Consider the following 6,818-nt stretch of genomic DNA (forward strand, 5'->3'; position numbering starts at 1 on the left):
AGATTGGTAAAGACCGTAGGTAGAGGGTGCGCTGCCGGTGGTGGTGTGGCTCGGTGTGCGTAGGCATGGAGAATAAAAAATTTGCCCTACAGCTACTTCTCTTTAGAATTCAGATGGCTTTTTTTTTTAAAAAAAATAATTTTTTATTGGCCCAACCGGGCTAGCTCGACCCAACCCACCTCAGCCTTTGGGCTAGGTGGGGCGGGCCAAAAAGCCCGATTGTTATTTGGGCTAGTAACATGGCAGCCCAGCCCACCCCATTTTTAGGGTTGGGTTGAGCCGATCCTATGGGCCAAGCCCATTTTGACAGCTCTAGATGTACAGAAGTGTGAATAAATTATATATATATATATATTAATAATAATTAAATTTGTTAAAGGTTCAAACTCTACCTATAAATAAGATTGATAACCGTTGGTGCAGAATTCCGCTGAAGCCAGAGTTGAGATGACCATAGCCACCACCGAGACCTGCAAGGGAAGTCTAAATCGGAGTTGGAGGTGCTCCGACAAGATCCTCCGATGCTCAAGTCAGTACTCTGCTTCAACAGAAATGGAGTGCTCGAGTGAAAATTTTAGCAGAGTTTCGAGATAGAGTTTAGAGCTTAGAGAAGAACATATATGGAGATCCCTTTTTATAGATGGAGAGCATAACTGATTGACAGAGATGTCTGTAACCGCCTGGTAGTGGGCTATTCAGAGCTGCGCGAAGTTTGTTACGGAGAGTAGTAGCGTCAGGGGTCGTTCAAGATCACGTGGAGTTTGTTACGGAGAGTGGAGTGGTGTCCGTTGTCGCGACTTGCCAGAGAGTGGTAGAGCCCGGAGAGTGGAGTAGTGTCCATTGTCACGACTCGCCAGAGAGTGGTGGAGCCACGCGGAATCCGTTGCAGAGAATGGAGTAGGGTAGTGGCCATTGTCGTGACTTGCCAGGGAGTTCGGATCTGTCGGCTGGAGCTCGGCTGGGATATCTAATGGAGTGGAATGGCTCTCTATCTCATTGATCTAGGAGAAGCTCGGATGTTTCTGAGGCTACTGATGAATCTACTATTGTCGGATGCCTCAGGTGCTGATGCTACAGATGGGAGTCATCTGCTGTAGAAGCTCGGATGGAGACTTTCTGTTGGTAAAGTCCGATAGGAGTCCGATTGCTAGAGAAGTCCGTCTGAGATTTGCCTGATGTGGAAGCTCGTCTGAAGATTATCCATCAGAGAAGTCTGATTTCATGAAGAATCTGGCGGAGGGTCGACCGGCGATGGACCTCGGATGGCGTTGGGGAGGTTCGACAGACACCGAAAGTGATCGGCCATGGTAGAAATTCAGCTGCCGAAGTCCATCCGTCGTAGAAGCTCGTCCGATATCCATCTGCTATGGAAGTTCGGACGGAGTCTGGTTCTTGTAGAAGGCTGAAAGGAGACCGCTTATTGTAGAAGCTCGATCGAAGATCGGTTGTCGTGGGAGCTCGAAGTAGCGACCTGGCCAGTGGATCCTATTCCATCGTAGAAGCTCGTTTGGGATCCATCCACTGTAAGAGCTCAGCTGAAGTCTGCCTGTAATGAAAGTTCGAAAAAAATTCATTTACAGTAGAGGCTCAAATGGAATTCGCTTACAGTAGATATCCAGAGTAGACCGCCTGCAGTAGGAGTTTGGCTCTCGTAGGAGCTCGGTTGGAATCTGGAAGGCGGTCAACCACCGTAGAAACTTGGATGGAGTCTGGTTACTGTAGAAATCTCGTTGTTGGAGAAACTCGGATTTTGACGAAGTCCGGAAGAAGTTCAGAGTAGGGTCGTCCGCGGTCGGAAGAAGTCTGGAAGGGATTCGGAGAATAGTTGATCACTGTAGAGGGTCGGCTGATAGTGAAGCCTAGAGAGCTTTCAGAGTGGCCCGGTAGATGAATGGAGAAGCTCATTGTCGGAGAAGTCCGAAAGCTCGAACGGTCGAGGGGGTTCAGAGAGACGCCACACAAAGTCGGAAGCCGGAAAAGCCCTAGAAGGGTCGGTCTTTTACAAACTTCTGTCGGGGGGTATTTTATACCCAACATCAGTCTCCCTACTTTCGAGTTCGGGTTCTGAATGAAAAAAGTACAGAGAAATTTTCACGACCGAAGTTGCCTCCATCGATTTCTGCACTCGGTGGTTGTCAGATATTTTGGCGCTTGGCGTGCTGGTGCCGGAGTCTTTTCAAATCAAAGCGATCCGAAAAGATTTTTTCGAAATTTCTGCTGGGACGTGACTTTAGGTACGGTGCAATAATGATTTTATCAGTTGTCAGCCATTTTCAGCTGCCTGCCATGGTGAGTGGGACACGCGGCGAGCGTAAGTCGACCAGAGAAGATCCGCAATCATTATTGCGCCAGACCCCGGGGTCTATTTAAACACGTCATTTTTCTTCAGGGGTTTCACTTTGCCTGAGAGAATCCCTCGATCCCCTCTTCTTCCTCGAGAGCTCTAACCTCTTTTAGCATCCTTCTCGGCCTTAGGCATCCTCCGGGTCGACTTTCATCATCCTTGCCGTCTTCCCGCACTCCTCGGGCCAACCTAGGTTAGTTTCGAAACTTCTTGCCATTTTTTTGTTCTTTCTTCTTCGTATTCCATTCGTTTAGCTTCTTCGAGAGCTTGTTTGTTGTTTTTCTCGATTTTTTTTTTGGAGATTTTTTGTGGCTTTCATTTGATCCAAAATGTCTTCCGATATCTCCTCTTCTAGCGGTTCTAGGAGTTCGTCAGTCCCAGTTCCTCAAAGTCCTCATACCATAGATGAATCCGTAGTTAGGACCGAACCTCATCCAGTCTTTGCGCCGGACACCATCCCTAGCTCTTTGACTTCGAATGAACTCTCACTGATAAGGATTCAGTATGGAGTTCCTCCAGAGTACGAGCTGGAGCTTCCCGGGCCAACTAACTGGGCTAGCTCCCCTCCTCCCGACCACTTCTGTCTGTACCAGAAGGCCTTCCATGCCAGACTTCGACTTTCACTTCTGCCTTTTGTCGTTGCTCTCTTTCATTTTCTGAATATTTTTCTAGTCTCAGTAGCGTCGAACTCCTTTAGGTTTTTGATAAGATTTCTTTCTCTTTGTAGTTTAGCTGAAGTTCGGCCGACTCTTTCTTTATTTAGGAACTTCTACACTTTCAAGCATCATCCCTCGATAAAGGACTGGTGGTACTTCTCTCCTCAGTTCAGTAGAAAGGGGTTGCTGAAAGACGCCCCCTCTTCTATCCACAACTGGAAGAAGAGGTTCTTCTATGTCCGATACCCGACATTGGAGCTAGGATTACCCCCTTGGGGCTCTCTGAGGGATTCCATCCGTCGGGCTTCTAGCCTGGAAAGGGACGACCTCGAAGCCTCCAAAAAGCTCGAGGTCTATCAAGCCCCCCTCCTCTCCAAACTTCTGAAGAAACAATTTTTGTTTAACATCGGCCTGAGTCCTCTTAACCCTGTCGGTACCTTTTTTTTTTGCTGCTTCCCCTTTCTCTTATTCCATCTCTGAGCCGTGTTGATCTTCTTTTATTACAGACATGGACGCAGGTGTGGCTCGAAGGTTAGCCCAGGGTCTTAAGACCCACAAGAGAAAAGACGCCTCGACTTCAGGGTCGGTGAAGAAAGCCAGAACAGAAGGGACAAGCTCGGCCGCGCCTGCTCAGGTGGCCGTTGCCGTCGACGTCCCTTCCGACGTCGAACCCGAAGTCCCCCGAGCCCTTTCAAGGAGCCCCCCGACCTAGGATCCCGCTCCAGAGGCTCATCCCGAGGGGGCACCCGGGGCCAAAGGGAGGAGGAGAAAGAAGATCCTGGTCCGGAAGAGCTGCAGTCGCAAGGCTGCCATCAAGGGGGCCGACGGCTCCAAGAAAGACCTGGGGAAAAATCCCTTCAACAATAGGGATTTAATAAAGAGGCTGGTCGAAGGGTGCATTCTGCCCGAGGTCGTCCAGAGGATCGTCCTTGCTAATTCCGAGCTGCGGGTCTAGGACTCTCTGGGATCTTTCCTCGAAGTAGGTTAACTCACTTTTTTCTCCTTCTTGCTTCTTTACTTAATTTATTCTTTAGTCTTTATATTGACTCCCCGACCTTTCTTGCAGATTGGACACCAGCTTGTCGCCAACGTCGAGGTGGTGAAGATCGCTAAGAGGGAGGTAGCTCGGGCGGAGAAAGATCGCCTGGCTGGGGCCGCCCGTCTCGAGGAGAAGATCGTCGAGGTCCTAAGTCTCCAGGAGGTGCTAGAAAAAGAGGGACAAACCTCGTCTGATCTGAGGACCGCCTTGGAGGAGGAGAGAAAGAAGGCTGAGGCCGAGGTCTCCGAACTGAAGGCGCAGGTTTTCGAGTTGAAGGCACAGGTTTTCGAGCTGAAAGCACGGATCCCGTTCCTGATCTCGGAGGCAGGGGCTCGAGCAGTGGAGGAGTTCAAAGCCTCCTCCGAGATGGAGGATCTACAGGTCCAGTTCAGCTAGGATGCCTTCATCAAGGGTTTCAAACTCTATCAAGAGAAGGTGGCTGAAAGATTTTTCGAACTGGATCTCAGCTTCCTGGATGAGACGTCCGATGATGAAGCTGGACCATCCGAAGTTGCTGCCGGTCTTCCTCCAACTGGGAACTCGTTGACCACTGCGGCCACCGCTGTCGATCTTCCGGGGATGCCGAGCCCCTCTACTTCTGCCCCAAAGGTCCGGAACCTCTTGCTTTGTATTTTTTCTTTGTAGTGACTTTTCTTCGTTCTCTTGTATTTGAAAATTATTTAATCAATGAAATCAGATTCTTCTTTATAGTGGGCCCCCCCTTTTTTTTTCTTCTGTATTCTTTTCCTTCTCTTTTGTCTTCTTGTACTAATTTGAGTCATGGAGCTTTTGTCTCCTAACAATAGTGCCCTGCCGAAGCTCTTCCCCTGCCACAGGGGATTCTCCTGAAGTCGATGATCTGAGACCTCAGAAGGAAAGTTTGTCAGTTGACGAAAAAATCCTAGAAGCTGGAAGATGAACTTCATCGGCTGAGGAAGAGCCATTCGGAAGTCACTGCGGAGGCTATTCGCTTTCAGGACCTCCACAGAAAGGGTCTCATGGAATACACCCGAAGGAAGGCCGACTTTGTGACGAAGCTTGAGGATCTCCGAAAATGTGCCAGCGATCGATCTTGGACTCAGGCTTCCAAGATCAGCTTTCTTGAAGTCGAGCTGACGGCCGCACGGGAGAAGATCGACCAGTTGGAAGGGAGCTCGTCATGGCTCACAATCCAAGCTGACCGTGATCGAGACTGGTCGAAGAAGTTCTCCGACCTTCAAAAACAGCTGCATGATGCTGAGGCAAACTACAATGCTTACCGAGTCGGCTGGAGCGGGCAAGTAGAGGACTACCGAAGGAAGCTCCAAACGGCGATCGATAAAGTTGCCCGCCTTCAGAGGCAGTTGTCTGAGAAAGTTCAGCTTGCCTCTGCATAAGGCTCCGACGAGCTCCGCTCCTTGAGAGGGACCATGGCAGAACTATCTGTGGCCCTTGGGCGGGAGGAGGCCGAACTGCAGTGGCTGAAGATTCAGCTGGTCCACGAGCAGCAGGCGGTCAAAGATGTCGAGACGGAGTCCGAGGTCCTGAGGAAGAGGCTTCGAGAGTCGAAGGACGAGAGCCGGCGATTCCACCAGATGTACCGGAATATGCTGCTGAGAAAGATGGAACTAGAGGAAGAAGTCGAAAACTTAAAGCAATCCCTAATAAAGACCGAAACTGAGAGCTCGAAGTCGGAAGAAGCTGGGCTTCCTTAGAGCTCCTTCCTTTTTTTTTGTCTTTCATCCTTCCATGTATTCTTTTTCTTTTCTTGTCGTTTCTCTTTTTGGCCTTCAAGGCTTTGTAATATATACTTCACTAATGAAATGAAAAGAAATTTTTTCATTATCTTGTCCATTCTGGTATTCAGTTGTCATTTATCGAACTTCTTTTATCTTTTGTCTTGTTTGACGCCGTCATTGTTTGAAGGTTCTTGATCGCCGCCATGTTGATTTGCTTTTTTTGTTCATGACCGTAGGTCTTTTCGAGGCCATTTGAGTTTGACGCTTCCTCTCGATACTCGAGCTTGGAGATCCAAACTTCTCGTTACTTTGAAGAAGTCGATTTTTTTTCGGCCTGTGTTGAGTTCCCTCTTAGTGACTGAGGATTTTTTGATAGGAGTATCCTTCCTCGTTGAGATGAGGTCTCTTAGATCTTTAATGTAGCTTATTTTTCACTTATCGCTGGGGTAGTTCGTCGCTTTTCCTTTTCATCTCCTCCTTTTTTTTTTTTATATTCGAGTGAGGATTTTCCCTCTGCTCTTAACGGGGTCGTGAGAGCGTAAAGGAGCCGTTGAGGAGGCTTTTCTCCTCATCCGGTCTTGATCGATCGGGTCTTTATTTGTGTTAGGATGAGATTCTCCTCTTGTTCCCGATAGTCAATTTCAGCTCATGTTAGGACGAGGTTCTCCTTCTGTTCCTAACAGGGCTATGGGGGCATATAAGGGCCGCTGCAAGAGCCTCTCCCCCCATCCGATCTTTAAGTAATCGGACCTTCGACTTTGCTCATGTTAGGATGAGGTTCTCCTCCTGTTCCTAACAAGGCTGTGGGGGCACATAAAGACCATTTCATGGGCCTTTCCTCTCATCCGGTCTTTAAGTAACCGGGCCTTCGACTTTGCTCATGTTAGGATGAGGTTCTCCTCCTGTTCCTAATAAGGCTGTGGGGGCACATAAGGGCCATTGCGAGGGCCTCTCACTCTGTCCGATCTTTAAGTAACCGGACCTTTGACTTTGCTCATGTTAGGACGAGGTTCACCTCATATTCCTAACAAGACTGTGGGGGCACATAAGGGCCATTGCGT

This window comes from Elaeis guineensis, chromosome 6, assembly GCF_000442705.2.
Source record: "Elaeis guineensis isolate ETL-2024a chromosome 6, EG11, whole genome shotgun sequence".
Lineage (NCBI taxonomy): Eukaryota > Viridiplantae > Streptophyta > Magnoliopsida > Arecales > Arecaceae > Elaeis > Elaeis guineensis.